The 18,065-nt window shown below is 37.5% G+C and overlaps 1 long non-coding RNA gene across 6 annotated transcripts in view; it reads right to left on the bottom strand.

Moving 5' to 3' along the window:
* LOC147379598 (uncharacterized) overlaps positions 1-18,065 on the bottom strand; it is a 436,432-nt gene that overhangs the window by 147,621 nt on the left and 270,746 nt on the right. The window contains exon 4 of one of the 6 annotated variants that reach the window (XR_015162166.1): positions 3,348-8,731. The exons of the other annotated variants lie outside the window; for them this stretch is intronic. This is a non-coding gene — a long non-coding RNA (uncharacterized LOC147379598). Of the gene's footprint in view, positions 1-3,347; positions 8,732-18,065 lie in introns of those variants that run through there. 6 annotated transcript variants of the gene reach the window in all.

Below are 18,065 nucleotides of genomic sequence, written 5' to 3'. Positions count from 1 at the left end.
GTCTGTTGTGATTTCTCTGTTTTCATTTCTAATTTTGTTGATTTGAGTCTTCTCCCTTTGTTTCTTGATGAGTCTGGCTAATGGTTTGTCAATTTCATTTATCTTCCTAAAGAACCAGCTTTTAGTTTTGTTGATTTTTGCTATGGTCTCTTTTGTTTCTTTTACATTTATTTCTGCCCTAATTTTTAAGATTTCTTTCCTTCTGCTAACCCTGGGGTTCTTCATTTCTTCCTTTTCTAGTTGCTTTAGGTTTAGAGTTAGGTTATTTATTTGACTGTTTTCTTGTTTCTTGAGGTAAGCCTGTATTGCTATGAACTTTCCCTTTCGCACTGCTTTTACAGTGTCCCATAGGTTTTGGGTTGTTGTGTTTTCATTTTCATTTGTTTTTATGCATTTTTAAATTTCTTTTTTGATTTCTTCTGATTTATTGGTTATTCAGAAGCATGTTATTTAGCCTCCATATGTTGGAATTAATAGGTTGTTTTTTTTCTTCCTGTAATTGATATCTAATCTTACTGCATTGTGGTCAGAAAAGATGCTTGGAATGATTTCAATTTTTTTTGAATTTACCAAGGCTAGATTTATGGCCCAGGAGTGATCTATCCTGGAGAAGGTTCCGTGTGCACTTGAGAAAAAGGTGAAATTCATTGTTTTGGGGTGAAATATCCTATAGATATCAGTTAGGTCTAACTGGTCCATTGTGTCATTTAAACTTTGTGTTTCCTTGTTAATTTTGTTTAGTTGATCTATCCATAGGTGTCAGTGGGGTATTAAAGCCTCCCACTATTATTGTGTTATTGTTAATTTCCCCTTTCATACTTGTTAGCATTTGCCTTACATATTGCAGTGCTCCTATGTTGGTTTATAATTATTATATCTTCTTCTTGGATTGATCCTTTGATCATTATGTAGTGTCCTTCTTTGTCTCTTTTCACAGCCTTTATTTCAAAGGCCATTTTATCTGATATGAGTACTGCTACTCCTGCTTTTTTTTTGGTCTCCATTTGTGTGAAATATCTTTTTCCAGCCCTTCACTTTCAGTCTGTATGTGTCCCTTGTTTTGAGGTATGTCTCTTGTAGACAGCATATATAGGGGTCTTGTTTTTGTACCCATTCAGCCAGTCTTTGTCTTTTGGTTGGGGCATTCAACCCATTTACATTTAAGGTAATTATTGATAAGTATGATCCACTTGCCATTTACTTTGTTGTTTTGAGTTTGAGTTTATACACCCTTTCTATGTTTCCTGTCTAGGGAAGATCCTTTAGCACTTGTTGAAGAGCTGGTTTGGTGGTGGTGAATTCTCTCAGCTTTTTCTTGTCTGTAAAGCTTTTGATTTGTCCTTCATATTTGAATGAGATCCTTTCTGGGTACAATAATCTGGGTTGTAGGTTTTTCTCTTTCATTACTTTAAGTATATTTTGCCATTCCCTTCTGGCCTGAAGAGTTTCTATTGAGACATCAGCTGTTATCCTTATGGGAATCCCCTTGTGTGTTATTTGTTGTTTTTCCCTTGCTGCTTTTAATATTTGTTCTTTGTGTTTGATTTTTGTTAATTTGATTAATATGTATCTTGGGGTATTTCACCTTGGGCTTATCCTGTTTGGGACTCTCTGGGTTTCTTGGACTTGGATGGCTATTTCCTTCCCCATTTTAGGGAAGTTTTCAACTATTATCTCCTTGAGTATTTTCTATTGGCCTTTCTTTTTGTCTTCTTCTTCTGGGACTCCTATGCTTTGAATGCTGGGGCATTTCACATTGTCCCAGAAGTCCCTGAGGTTGTCCTCATTTCTTTTAATTCTTTTTTCTTTTTTTCCTCTCTGCTTCCTTTATTTCTACCATTCTATCTTCTACTTCACTTATCCTATCTTCTGCCTCAGTTATTCTGCTGTTGGTTCCCTCCAGAGTGTTTTTGATCTCATTTATTGCATTATTCATTATTGATTGACTCCTTTTTATTTCTTCTAGGTCCCTGTTAAACATTTCTTGCATCTTCTCAATCCTTGTCTCCAGGCTATTTATCTGTAACTCCATTTTGTTTTCAAGATTTTGCATCCTTTTTACCATCATTATTTTGAATTCTTTTTAGGTAGACTCCCTATCTCTTCCTTTTTTGTTTGGTTTTGTAGGCATTTATCATGTTCCTTTACCTGCTGAGTATTTCTCTGCCGTTTCATCTTGTTTAAATTGCCATGTTTGGGATGGCCTTTCTGTATTCTGGCAGTTTATGGTTCCTGTTTATTGTGGCAGTTCCTCCCTGTGGGTGGGGTTGGATGAGTGGCTTGTCAAGGCTTCCTGGTTAGGGAAGCTTGTGTTGGTGTTCTGGTGGGAGGAGCTGGATTTCCTCTCTCTGGAGTGCAATGAAGTGTCCAGTAGTGAGTTTTCAGATGTCTATGGGTTTGGTGTGACTTTGGGCAGCCTGTATATTGAAACTCAGGGCTATGTTCCTGTGTTGCTGGAGAATTTGCATGGTATGTCTTGCTCTGGAACTTGTTGGATCTTGGGTGATGCTTGGTTTTGGTGTACGTATGGAGGCTTTTGGATGATCTCTTATCAATTAAGGTTCCCTGGAGTCAGGAGCTCTCTGGTGTTCTCAGGTTTTGGGCTTAAGCCTCCTGTTTCTGGTTTTCAGTCTTATGCTTACAGTAGCCTCAAGACTTCTCCATCCATACAGCACCGATAATAAAACATCTAGGTTAATGGTGAAAAGATTCTCTACAGTGAAGGACACCCAGAGGTTCACAAAGTTACATGGAGAAGAGAAGAGAGATAGGGAGATAGAGGTGACCAGGAGGAGAAGGGGGGAATCAAAAGGGGAGACAGCAATCTAGCCAGTAAAAAATTCCCTATGTGCTCTCCATAGTCTGGAACCCTCAGAGAGGTTCACGGAATTACATAGAGAAGAGAAGAGGGAGGAAGGAGATAGAGGTGAGCAGGAGAAAAGGGGAAATCAAAAGGAGAGAGATAGATCTAGGCATTACTCTGTTCCCTAAGTGTTCTCCACAGCCCAGAACACACAAAGAGATTCACAGAGTTGGATAGAGAAGAGAAGGCGGTGGGGGAGATAGAGGTGACCTGGGGGACTAAAAGGAGAGTCAAAAGGGGGAGACAGTAATCAAGCCAGTAATCACACTCCTAAGTAAAAACAGGTACCGAAGATTGGATTCTTAAATGTACAAAATTGGTAACAAATACCGGCTGTCGTCTATGGGGTCGCAGAGTTGGACACAACTGAAGTGACTTAGCAGCAGCAGCACCATAAAGCAAAGATTAAAAATTAGACTCTCAAAAATACAATATTAATAAAAACCAAATAAAATCACAGAAAGTATAAGAAATATATATGAAGTTTGCTTTAAAAAAATTTTTTTTTTGTAGGTAATAGTAGGTTGTAAAAATGAAACTTAAAGGAGTAATAGAGGACATAAAAAAAGAAAAAAATTTTTTAAAAATATTTCTAGGAATTTCTCTGGAGCTGTTGCGGGCAGTGTGGGGTCAGTTCGGGGTCAGTTCAGTTTCAGATAGTTCCTTGTTCCAGCTTATACTTCTCAAGACCTATAGGCCCCTTCCAATGTATCCGGTGTTAACTACAGGGATTTTAATCTGTTGCACCTGTCACTTCCAAATTGGTTCCCTCAGTTTATTTGGCTTCTTCTGTTTGTAGGTCTCTTCAGTGTCTAATTTCCACCCTGACACAAGGGGGCGAAGGTGGTCTCTTATTTAGGCTCACTTGTTCAATTGTGCTGTGGGGAGGAAGGAACACTGCAAACAAATATCATTGGCATGTGTGGGGAGTGCTCACAGTGTCTGGGCCACACTGGGTTTGCCCCCACTCACGGCAAGTGTGCTTTCCCAGTCTACACTGCTCTGGCTCCAGGTTGCTCTGCAGGGAGCAGGCTCTGGGTTGCATGTACTTCCCAGGTCTAAGCTACTCAGGTACTCCACAAAGGCACAGACTTGGTTGGGCCTGCGTTTTGTCCCCTTCCCAGGTCCGAGCAGTTCAGGTGACCAGGTGCTTGGCAAGCGCACTCTCCGCAGGTGGTGAGTGTGTCTTACCACTTCCCCATTCCAGCCACTCGGATTCCTGGGTTGCCGTGGATGCGCCCGTCTCCAGTGTGCCACGTGTCTCTTTTGTGGAGCTGATCTCTGGCTGCAACCCTCCTGGCGGATGTCAACCGTCTCCTTTCGAAGACAATGGGCTGCTTTTCTGGGTGCCTGATGTCCTCTGCCAGCATTCAGAAGTTGTTTTGTGGAATTTGCTCAGCATTCAAATGTTCTTTTCATGAATTTGTGGGGGAGAAAGTGGTCTCTCCATCCTATTCCTCCACCATCTTAGGACCGCCCCTATAACAACTTACAACCTCATATCTTCTGAAATTGATAGTCAAAGAAATCTTTTCAGATTGACAAAATAATTTCCCAGAAAGAGACACACTAAAATAAATATTAAAGGATGTTCTTCAGGTACAATGAAAAGTTTCCATCTCAGATGGAAACTTAGAAATGTAGGAAGTCATTAAAAGCAATGGAAAGCCTAAGTATTAGGGAGCCTGGCTCCATGTTTTGATGTTTGAACACTAAAAGTTTTTAAACTACCCCTTCTTCCTCTTGAGTTTCTGTTCTGCTCCATATCTGAACAGGCTAAGAAAAATGTCTGGGTATTCCCTCTGGTACCAGTGTGAGATTTGAATGATTTAGGCCCCTACTTACACACAAACCCTCATGTTAGCCCACCCTCTAACCACCATAAAACCTCCAAGCTAGTGTACTTTACCTGCCTCCTGCAAAACCTGTATGCAGGTCAAGAAGCAACAGTTAGAACTGGATATGGAACAACAGAATTATTCAAAACTGAGAAAGGAGTATGTCATGGCTGTATATTGTCACCCTGATTATTTAACTTACATGCAGAGTACCTCCTGCTAAATGCCAGTCTGGATGAAGCACAAGCTGGAATCAAGATTGCCGGGAGAAATATCAATAACCTCGAATATGCAGATGACACCACACTTATGGCAGAAAGCAAAGAGGAACTAAATAGCCTCTAGATGAAAGTGAAAGAGGAAGAGTGAAAGGCTGGATTAAAACTCAACATTGAAAAAACTAAGATCATGGCATCCAGTCCCATCACTTCATGGCAAACAATGGAAACAGTGAGAGACTTCATTTTCTTGGGCTCCCAAATCACTGGAGATGGTGACTGCAGCCATGAAATTAAAAGACGCTTGTTCCTTGAAAGATAATATATGACCAACCTAGACAGCATATTAAAAAGCAGAGGTATTACTTTGCCAACAAAGGTCCATATAGTCAGAGCTATGGTTTTTCCAGTTGAGAAGGCGATGGCACCCCACTCCAGTACTCATGCCTGGAAAATCCCATGGATGGAGGAGCCTGGTAGGCTACAGTCCATGGGGTCGTGAAGAGTCGGAGACAACTGAGCAACTTCACTTTCACTTTTCACTTTCATGCATTGGAGAAGGAAATGGCAACCCACTCCAGTGTTCTTGCCTGGAGAATCCCAGGGACGGGGGAGCCTGGTGGGCTGCCGTCTATGGGGCCACACAGAGTCGGACATGACTGAAGCGACTTAGCAGCAGCAGCATGGTTTTTCCAGTAGTCATGTATGGATATGAGAGTTGGACTATAAAGAAAGCTGAGTGCCGAAGAATTGATGCTTTTGAACTGTGGTGTTGGAGAAGACTCTTGAGAGCCCCTTGGACTGCAAGGAGATCCAACCAGTCCATCCTAAAGGAAATCAGTCCTGAATATTTATTGGAAGGACAGATGATGAGGCTGAAGCTCCAATAATTTGGCCACCTGATGTGAAGAACCAGCTTATTAACAAAGACCCTGATGCTGGGAAAGATTGAACACAGGAGGAGAATGGGATGACAGAGGATGAGATGGTTGGATGGCATCACCAACTCAATGGACATGAGTTTGAGCAAGTTCTAGGACATGGTGAAGGACACGAAAGCCTGGCGTGCTGCAGTCCTTGGAGTTGCAAAGAGTCGGACATGACTGAGCTACTGAACAACAAGTGTCATCTTCTTATTCTCCCAAATTTTTGAGACCATCTTAGATCTTCCCTGCTCTCCTCAGTCAGCTTCATTACGTAAGTAATAAACATTTTCATACCCTGTTTAAATGTGTATGGCATCATCAGTATTGAAAACTAAACAAATTTTTGGCTGAGTGGTTATTCTATTTTTGAAAACTGACTGTAATAGCTAAATAAATGAGTAAAAAAGATTATTGGCTATGTAAGAGGGTCATAATTGGGTTTTGTTTGGCTTGTAATATATACATAAATAAGATACATACCAAATAATAGCATTTATACTTAAAAGGAAGATACATAAAATTAAATCAATCTAAGTAAAATGAGGGTGAATAAAATTATTTAATGTCTTTGATCTACTTTCATTTTCTGGGTAGAGTCAGAAAGAACCAATTGATAACTAGATTTTCATAAGCCAAGAATACATGCTACAGTAAGTAAGCCAACCACTTAATAGTAAGGGTGTATAACTTTGTGGGAAATAGAAGGAAAATAGAATAATAACAATTTATCAATATAAATGAAGTTAAGAATGAAGAGGAAAGAACAAAGCAGACAGAATGGAAAGCTCATAATAGAATGGTAGATTTAAACTGAAATATCAGTAAGTATACTAAATATAAAGAGCATAATATTCCAATTAAAAAATAAACATTATCAGATTGCATTAAAAATTATATTCTTTTTGAGAGAATATCTAAAATCTACTGACATAAAAAGATTACAAGTAAAAAAAAAATCCCATTAAATAAAAGTTTGTATAACCATAATGTCAGAAAACAGAGCTTTAGGAAAAAGTAAGAATATTTTATGGAAAATTCTGTATGTTTTTGTGTCCAATGATATAGCTTTGCGGGAGGAGAAGGGGACAACAACAGAGGAAGAGATGGTTGGATAGCATCTCCCACTCGATGGACATGAGTTCGAGTAAGCTCCGGGAGTTGGTTATAGACAGGGAAACCTGGTGTGCTGCGGTCCATGGGGTTGCAAAGAGTCAGACACGACTGAGCGACTGAATTGAACCGAACTGAACATAGCCTTCAAAGGCTATGTGAAACTGACAGCAAAAAGGGACAGGTAAACACACAATTATAGTGAAAGGTTATAATATACTTCTCTTTATAATAAAAGCAAACAGAAAATCAGTTCGGATAAAGTGGAAAGACATGAAGAGTAAACGACCTAATTAACATGTATAGAATAATACAGACAAAAACCAAATAATACACATTCTTTTTACATACACATGGAATATTTCAAAAATTTATCATATTATGAACCAAGTAAGGTTCTACAAATTTCAAGCAACTAAAGTCATGCAAAGTGTATTCTAGGGTCACAATGCAATTATACTAGAAATTAGTATCAGATATTTCCCTGGAATATTTGTTAATTTAGAAATTAAGAAATATATGCTTAAGTAAATTAGGGCTCAATGAAGAGAATATATTGAGGATTATAAAATATTTTAACTGAAGATAATAAAGTTACTAAGTATCAAAATACGTAGGATATGGTGCCATGCTTAAAGAAAATTTAAAGGTTTAAAAAGTACGTATTCATGTATACCTGTGGCAGATTCATGTTGATATATGGCAAAACCAATACAATATTGTAAAGTTAAAAAATAAAATAAAATATTAAAAAAAGAAAAAAAAATGTATGTATTCAAAAGGAAAAAAAGCTAAAAGTGAGTTATGCATCTATCTTAAAAAGTTAAAAAACAATAAAATAAAATCCAAAGAAAATACAGGGAAGGAAGAAATAAAGTTAACAGCATAAATGATATAAAAAATAAATAACAGAAAATATCAACAAAATTCAGATATTGTTTTTTTAGGATATTAGTAAAATTTTTAAAACCTTATGTTGATATTAATGAAAGAAAAAGAGAAAGGCATGAAAAAATCAGTATCAGCAACAAAACGGGGACATCATTATGATCAGTATGGATTATATAGACCTGGAAAAGTTTACAGTAAGGTAATATGGACAACTTTTTGCCAATTTTGAAAATGTTTAAGTAATGGAAATTTCTAACAATACAATTTTCCAAAATTAACACAAAAAGAAGTAAAAAACTTGAACAGCCCTATTTTCTTTAATATAATTTCTTATTTTTAATAGTGATTTCAACCAAACAATAAACAAATCCAATGCAATCCTAGAAATAAATCCAAATTATTCCAGAGAATAGAAAAAAAGGAATACTCCCTATCTTCTTTCATAAACAGAATACTTTGGTAATAAAACTTGACAAGAATATTAAGATAAAAGGAAAATTACAGGTAATTATATTCATATCCATAGATGTAAAAATGTTAAACTTAGCAAACTGAAACCAGTAATATATATTTACTAGTTTATATAGAATTTAAGATTGATATAACATTAAAACAGTGATTAGTGTTATTCATTACATTTGCATAAAAAAGAAAAAATAATATGGTCTATATAAATGGAGACAAAGCATTTGATAAAATTCAGCAACCATTCATATATAATTAAAAACCTTTATCAAAGTAAGACAAGAAGGGAACCTCCATAATTCAATACAGGGAATGTATAAAAACAAATGAAGAAAAACAAATCGAAAAACAACAACAAAAAAATCCTATACCAGGAAGTCATATTTAACAGTAAAATGCTAGAAGCTTTTACTCTGAAACCTGGAATAGAAAAAGAATGAAAGCAGTCACTAATTTATCTAACATTGTACTGGAAATACAGTGCAGCAAGGCAAGAAGAAGAAATATAAGGAACAAGGAATAAAAAAGAAATAAAATGATCATTCACACAAAAATATGCATACATAGAAAATGAAAAAAATGTACAGATAAATTTTAAAATGTGTATGTGAGTTAGGGAATTGCTGAGTACAATGACAGCATAACCTTTTTAAAAAAATACATTTCTTTATATCAGCAACAAACATTAAAAAAACAAAACAAACTTCTAATAGCATATAAATTACACGTGTGTTAGTTGCTCAGTCCTATCCAGCTCTTTGAGACCACATGGACTGTAGCCCACAAGGCTCCTCTGTCCATGGGATTTCCCAGGCAAGAATACTGCAGTGGATTGCCATTCCCTTCTCTAGGGGATCTTTCTGACCCAGGAATGGAATCCAGGTCTCCTTCATTGTAGGTAGACTCTTTACCATCTGAACCACCAGAGAAGCCCTTATAAATTATATATTTATATGTAAATATATTTATATTTAATAAAATATGTCAAATTCCTAGTAATAAAGTTAACTAAAAAATATGAGCAAGATCTTTACAAAAAAGTATATAAAAAAGAAAGACATTATAATGTATTATGGAGAGAAATTAAAGACCTAAATAAATGGAGAATATATTCATGGGCTGGACAACTCTATATTATACATTATATTATTTTTCTCAGCCTGATGTATAGGTTCAATGCAACTAAAGCCAAAATAGTTATTTTAGTGTTTGTGGTGGCTTGAAACCAATCATTTTGGAAATATTTACCCTATGGAAGTTGACAACTACTAACAAATCAGAGATTTTTCCCCCCTAGAGAACCCATTAGCCTGCACACTACTAAGCTTCTTCTAAAATTGATACAGAAATGAACAACAACAAAGAACTGACCAATTAAGACAGATTTGAAGAAAAAGAACAAAGTGGGAAGACAAGCTTTACCAGGTATCATGACTTATTAAAAAGCAACAAGAATTAAGGCAATATAGTAATAGTACTGGCAAAGAATAGACAAATAGAACAATGGAATAGAATAGAGATCTCAGGCACAGACCTCTGCATATTAGGGCATAATTTATGAAAAGATGGTACTACAGAGCTGTGAAGAAAGAATACTGTTTTCCATAAATGGTGATGTAAATAGAAAATTGCACCCTATCTAACAGCTTATTCAAAAATTAAGTTCCAGGTGGATTATAGATTTAAATATGTCAGACTAAACAGCAAAGTTGCTGGAAAATAATATAGGAATATATTTTCATGACCTTAAGATAGGAAATACCTTTTCTTTCTGCTTCATATAATTTTGTATTTTTAGAACCACATTCATATTTTCATATTTAATCACATGCAATAAACGTCTTACATGATGCCACTTCCGAGTTTATACCTCTAGCCCAGATTTTCACCCAACTCCAGACCTATTCTTTTTTTTTTTTTTTCTGTATTTGATTCCTTGATTTATTGTTATTGGTTACTAAATACTTTTTAAAAATTTTATTTATTAATTGAAGGATAATTGCTTTACAGAATTTTGTTGTTTTCTGTCAAACCTCAACATGAATCAGCCATAGGTATACATATATCCCCTCCCTTTTGAACCTCCCTCCCATCTCCTTCCCCATCCCACCCCTCCAGGTTGATACAGAGCCCCTGTTTGAGTTTCCTGAGCCATACAGGAAATTTGCATTGGCTATCTATTTTAAATATGGTAATGTAAGTTTCCATGTTACTCTTTCCATACATCTCACCCTCTCCTCCTAGACTTATGGATATGGAGAGAGGAAATATTTCTTAAAACAACAAAAAGCACTTATTTTAAGCAATAAAAAATGATATTAAAATTAAAAACTTCTCATTAAGTGATAACCGACTCATATCTTAGCAACAAAAGTAGTATCTAGAATATATAGGGATAATAAATATGAAAAAGCAAAATGACCAAATAGAAAAGGGCAAGAAATTTGAACAGATACTTTATAGAAGAGGATATCCAAATGTCCAAAAACATATGGGAAGGTGTTAATTTTCATTAAGAGTCAGGACCATGCAAATTAAAACTAAACATGATATCACTACACATATCACCAGAATGACAGAAATTTAAAATGACTGACAAGTATAAATTAGGATTTGAAGCAATCATATAACAGAAATTGGTAAAACTATGAAAGTAGTTTTCATCATCACCAGTTTCAACATCTTGTAAAGCTGAATTAATCAACAATTCTATTCTTTCACTACATATCCTACAGAAATGTGTGCATATACATCCCAAGAGACATGTACAAGAATGTTCAAATCAGTATTAATGTTAATAGTTGAAAACCGGAAGATGTATAAATATCTATCAACAGCAGAATAAATAATGGCATATGCAGCAATATAATACTATGCAGCAATGAAAATGAAGAAACTAGAGCTACATCCAACGTCATGGATGAATCTCGTAAGCAAAAGCTAAAACAGCCAGGCACAAATAATGCATAATACACAGTTCCATTCACAAATAATTTACATCATCATCAAAACTAACTTGATGGTATTGAGGAGTGCATCCTAATATAGACAAACTAAGGAAGAGCATAGAGCCTAGTACAACAACAGTTAAGATAGTGGTTCTTTGTGGGGCAGCAGAGGGTAGAGATTGGTAGGCAAATGCAGAGTTTATGGTAATGCCAATTTTTTTTTCTTGATTTGGTGGTAGTTACATGGGTGTTTTTTTTCTGACAAATCAGTAAACTCTATATCTTGTTTTATGTACATTTTTGTATATATGTTTTATTTCCCAGTTTTAAAAAGATTAAGAAGTATTCATCTCTGTATCATCTAAAACCATCTAATGTGTCATATGAATCTATTTGTTGAAAGCAGCCAACATCTTTTAGTTGACTCGCTCCTTTTTATGTATTTATTTTCCACAACTGTAATTACTTATCATAATATAGAAGGTACATAATACTGAAATAAACATACATCTTTTAAAATTAAAAAATAGTCTTTTATAAATCACTTAAAATTATCTCACATACCACCAGTGGTAATTTAGGAAGCCCTACAGCAGGGTTAGATTGCCTCTGCTTTAATTTATCTGTTCCCCCAACCTTGTTAGCATCAAGGATCAGACTCATGAAGTGCTGCCACAAAGAATGAACCTGTGCCTGTTGGTCCAGGGCTCTGACCCCCCTGACTTAAGACTCACAGGGATAGACCATCCCCACTACCTCTAAAGCCTGGCTCTAACTCTGATCCAAAGATCTCAGCCAAATCTTTAATTTATTCTTAAAACTAGATAGGAAACACTTGGGGGGTTACTAGGGGAGATCACAAAGATAAACCCATCAGGCAGGAGGAAATGATATAAGTCATTGTCTTTGAAAGTTGATTAGCATTACTTTCAGTTTGTTTTCTATAACAAAAACCAAAACAAAACACATTTCTAGTTTTGGGGTAGTTCCAGATAGCACTGCATAAGAATCCTTTGGAAATTCCAAGTTATTTGGAGAAACCTTGAAAAATTTACTGATGTCAAATTATTGTAATAGCACAAATGCTTATATTTACCCTCTGTCTCAATGATCTTTGCTTGCTTTGTGTCTTAAAATCACCATCTAAACCAATATGCTCAAATTTCAAGGTTGAGCCTTGATGTATTGATAGTTGCTTTACACGAGTTCTTGAAATGGATTAACATTTAAGTAGATTTATTCTGCATGCTACCATTTGTCTCCTATCTCAGTAGGATCTTTTCCTAGTCACCAAAGACACAGCTTTTGGGGAGATGCAAATAGTCATTTGGGAGCTGATTTTCCCTTTCCCTCTGTGTCTGTCCCTGTGCCTCTGCCTCTGTCTCATCCACACACATACACACACAGATTATCATTTACAATTACAAAACTAATAAGATGCTATTTTCTTTAGCATACAGATCAGGAACCTAGAAAACATATGTACAAGCAACTTGAGAAGTGACCACCCTGATTGTGTCACTTACCTAGACAACAATTCCATATTTTTATGCCAACCTATAATTTACTAATTGACAAATACATTTGTATTTGTACATATATATGAATTTGTCACACGTATGTATGAATGCATACATACATTGTCATGCTTAATTAAAACATTAGCAATATTTTCCCCATTCCGCAGAAAGAGGCTTTATTATTTTCCTTATTCTATAGGCAAGGGTTAGGGAATGTAATCAATGTTCCAAGTAGTAGATGGTGTACAGCAAAGCCAAGACGGAAACCTGGTCTTCTGAGTGCCAACATCATGCTTTTTTCCAAAGTGCGTTCTTTTAAGACTTGGCACAATGTTGAATACATAATAGGTACACAGTAATTGGTTGAAAAGTTAAAACTACTTAAACATTCACTTTGAAATAAGAACAAACAGAATCTATATAGGGCAGGCTGATTTGTGTAATTGACTAGCTCTAGAAAGTATGTATTACTGTCATAGTTTGGGTTCCCACTAAGCAGAGACAGAGACAAGGCCTTGGGTGAAGGAGATGAGTTCAGGAAGGAAGAGGGAGGAAACAGGGCAAGTGAGAGATGGGAAGGAAGAAAGACCAATATCAGATGCATGGCTGTGGAAACTAGGGACCTGACTTGCCAGACCACATGAAAACTGTTCAGAATGCCTCAAAGATGGGAGGTTTAAGCATTCACAGACTTTTCGTCCTCTGGCTAGGAAGTGGCAACTCATTCCAGTATTCTTGCCTGGAAAATCCCATGGACAAAGGAGCCTGGCAGGCGACAGTCCATGGGGTCTCAAAGAGTTGAACACAATTGAAGTGACTTAGTACCCAGAACAAAACTGTGTTTATGTTTTCAGTCACGTCCAACTCTTTGTGATCCCATGGACTGTCGCCTGCAAGGCTCCTCTGTCCATGGAATTCTCCATGCAAGAATACTGAAGTGGGTTGCCACTTCTGTCTCCAAAATCTCTGTATATTGAACAAACTCCAAACTCCATCCTCACTCTAAAATTTTAAGACTTCTGTGATCTTATCCCAAATGAACTTCCAACCCATTACTGTTTTATTCCACATCAAGAATCCTAGAATCCAATGAAACAGAACTCATCACTGTTCTCTTTAAAATTCCAATTCTGTTTCCTTACCTTCTTCACCCATGTTCCTTCTAGTTCCTCTACTGAGCATGTTCACCTCACTTCCACACTCATCTGGTGCTTTTATGGGAAGGTTTTAGGAGACAATTCACCAACTTAAAATTACGCAAAATGTAAATGTTTGCGTGTCTTGATAAGGAAAGTAACAAAATAACTTAAAAGAACTCCTTTGCAGTGGTCAGAAAGACATTTTACTCTGTTTTAAGTTCAGAATGTTGGCAAAATGTCAAGTCTGTTCATAACAAACTTTCCCCCTCCTTAAGACTCATTTCTCTTGCTTTTCCAGAGAAGTAATTTTCAGAAGAAATTCTGAAATTCCCTCAGACACTCACCTCCTGTTCAGCCTTCCTATACTATTCCCCAGAAAACAATCAAGCTTCTTCTCTCTCTTTCAGAGGGGCTAGTAGGAGGTTGTTGCTTCTGTCTCCTTTCTTGTGTGAGTATTTCTATTCCTGATTTCCTCTCTGCCTCCCTCCTCTTCAGTCTCAGCCATCATTTGATTCTGTACAGAAAACACTGTCAGACATCAGTAGCTATCTGTACGAAACATTTTCAATTGTATTTCCCTACCCTGTTTTTTCTAGCCTACGTTTAAACAAATACATGGACATAATAACCTGATTAGATGTCAGAGGCATCCTCTAATGTAACGTACATGTGTACACAAACACACTTTCTGTTTAGAACTTTTAAGTTACTAGCTACTTGTGGATTCACATTTTTACTTTTGATCTGCTCTCTTCAGATTAGCTAATTCATGACCTGTGAAACCACTCTGAGCAGGGTTGCCAGAGGGAGTCATCTTGATATCATCACTGCGTTTCCAGACAAAAATCAGCTGGTTTGTGAAAGGGCCAAAGGTCCAGGATGTGGAAAAGGATTCACTGCAGCAGTGTCTCCAAGGAGGGAACAGGGGGAGAATGCCACCTCAATTTTTTATTCTTTTGTTGATCTCCTTTTGGATCTGTCAAATGAGGTGCTGAGTTGAGCCTTCTCCTTCCTAAAGCTCAACAATCAAAATGAAGATGCCAGAAACAGCCCCAGGACAAAGGAGATAAAGCCCAGTGGAGATAATGTAAGGAGGAAGGCATGCAGTGCTTATGGAATCCATTACTGGATATGGCCCAGCTGGGGCAATGAACACAGTTTTATCACTACAAAATAGCAGCCTCCTTTTTCTAACCTCTGGGTGATGAAAGACTTCACAAACCTACATGTGTGTAAAATGAGTAAACAAGGCTGATTGCACTCATGTTGACTTGTTTTACACCTGTGTTTATGACTTAGAATAGGTGTGCTATAAACCATGAATCATGGGCTCTAATTATAATAAAACGTTGTCATCCATGTCTCTACAAAGTGAGGAGGGGTGTGGCAGAAAACAGGAACTGGGGAGTCAGGCAATTCTAGATTTTAACCTTACACTTGCCACCTTAGAGCTTAATAACCTTAGACAAGTCTTTGAGCTTCAGTTTTCTCATTTAGAAAAAACAGAGGTAAGAATGTTTATTTCACATGTCAGACATGAGGTTGAAATGAAGTGACATAAATGCAAGTGCCTGGTGCAATACAAGAACATGGTGTTGCTCACAAGGTGTTTCTATTCCTCTCTACATTTGCCATCCATCGTCCTCCACATTATACCATTTCTATGATATGTAGGGGTACAGGGTGGGTACCATCCTCCTCACAGGGATCTGGGAAGGACTAACAAGATAACAGAAGTATCCAGCACAGAGCTTGGCCCTGATCACTCAGTAAATATTTGTTCCTATTCTCCTTCAACTTGTGAGCTAATTTTGGCCAAGAACCTCTAGGCAAATATGTAATCAGGGCCTTTAGAACTTGTTTATACATCCAATTTCTTCTGTTGGAAAGCAGTATGTCATCTTGAAGGCTAGTGATTCATCCTCCTCATCTCATACCTGCACCAAAGAACTGATGCTTTTGAACTGTGGTGCTGGAGAAGACTCATGAGAGTCCCTTGGACTGCAAGGAGATCAATCAGTTCTAAAGGAAATCAGACCTGAATATTCATTGGAAGGACTGATGCTGAAGCTGAAGCTCCAATACTTTGGCCACCTGATGCAAAGAGCTGACTCATTAGAAAAGACCCTGATGCTGGGAAAGATTGAGGGCAGGAGGAGAAGGGGGTGGCAGAGGATGAGATGGTTAGATAGCATCAATGACTCAATGGACATGAATTTGAGCAAACTCCAGGAGATAGTGAAGGACAGGGAAGCCTGGCATGCTGCAGTCCATGGGGTCACAAAGAGTGAGGCACAACTGAGCAACTGAAAAACAAATTGAACATCTCATACCTATTAACCATTCCCGATTTAGAAAACTAAAAGTTGGTGATGATCCTTTAGTCATTTGATATGCAAAGTATGTTTGGTGGAACCACAGCATCAGCATCATTTGGGAAATTATTAGAAATGTAGACTCTTGGCCCCACCCCAAACCTGCTGAAACAGAATCTGCATTTTCACAACATCCTTGAGTAGATGCACATTAAAGTCTGAGTTGTATCACTCTGGCCAAAACTCTATAACACCTAAAACTGTAAAATAACCTAAATGCTACTTATTCAACTGTAAAATGAGAAAAAATCATATGTTAGAACTGAGTAGACAAAACCTACTTTCTTGCTTTAATGTATTTTTTGTATCAAGGGTAAATACTGCTGACACTAATGCATTATAGAACTCTTGGTAATTTAGGGGATAGGTGATGTGGATTAGTAGTGGTTGCAATCACAGGCTTGGGCTGTCATACAGATATGAGTTTAAATCCCCTAGTTTTATTATTGACTAGCTGCATGAATTGGGGTAGTTCCTCACTTACAATATGGAATTGACAATAATACCCACAGGTCTTTGCAAAAATTAAATAAAGTTATGATGTTCAAGCTGGTTTTAGAAAAGGCAGAGGAACCAGAGATCAAATTGCCAACATCCGCTGGATCATGGAAAAAGCAAGAGAGTTCCAGAAAAACATCTATTTCTGCCTTATTGACTATGCCAAAGCCTTTGACTGTGTGGATCACAATCAACTGTGGAAAATTCTGAAAGAGATAGGAAAACCAGACCACCTGACCTGCCTCTTGAGAAATTTGTATGCAGGTCAGGAAGCAACAGTTAGAATTGGACATGGAACAACAGACTGGTTCCAAATAGGAAAAGGAGTTCGTCAAGGCTATATATTGTCACCCTGTTTATTTAACTTATATGCAGAGTACGTCATGAGAAACGCTGGACTGGAAGAAACACAAGCTGGAATCAAGATTGCTGGGAGAAATATCAATAACCTCAGATATGCAGATGACACCACCCTTATGGCAGAAAGTGAAGAGGAACTCAGGAGCCTCTTGATGAAAGTGAAAGTGGAGAGTGACAAAGTTGGCTTAAAGCTCAACATTCAGAAAACGAAGATCATGGCATCTGGTCCCACCACTTCATGGGAAATAGATGGGGAAACAGTGGAAACAGTGTCAGACTTTATTTTTCTGGGCTCCAAAATCACTACAGATGGTGACTGCAGCCATGAAATTAAAAGACGCTTACTCCTTGGAAGGAAACTTATGACCAACCTAGATAGCATATTCAAAAGCAGAGACATTACTTTGCCAACAAAGATTCGTCTAGTCAAGGCTATGGTTTTTCCTGTGGTCACGTATGGATGTGAGAGTTGGACTGTGAAGAAGGCTGAGCGCGGAAGAATTGATGCTTTTGACCTGTGGTGTTGGAGAAGACTCTTGAGAGTCCCTTGGACTGCAAGGAGATCCAACCAGTCCATTCTGAAGGAGATCAGCCCTGGGATTTCTTTGGAAGGAATGATGCTAAAGCTGAAACTCCAGTACTTTGGCCACCTCATGCGAAGAGTTGACTCATTGGAAAAACTCTGATGCTGGGAGAGATTGGGGGCAGGAGGAGAAGGGGACGACAGAGGATGAGATGGCTGGATGGCATCACTGACTCTATGGACGTGAGTCTGAGTGAACTCCAGGAGTTGGTGATGGACAGGGAGGCCTGGCGTGCTGTGATTCATGGGGTCGCAAAGAGTCGGACACGACTGAGCAACTGAACTGATGATTATCAAGTAGGCAGCATATACTAAGCACTCAGAGAGGATG

The sequence above is a fragment of the Bos grunniens genome, chromosome 1, assembly GCF_055505025.1.
Source record: "Bos grunniens cultivar Pamir isolate PY7600 chromosome 1, Bosgru_T2T1.0, whole genome shotgun sequence".
NCBI lineage: Eukaryota > Metazoa > Chordata > Mammalia > Artiodactyla > Bovidae > Bos > Bos grunniens.
The sequence above is the reverse complement of the archived record's forward strand: the minus strand, read 5'-3'. Positions and strand labels throughout refer to the sequence as shown.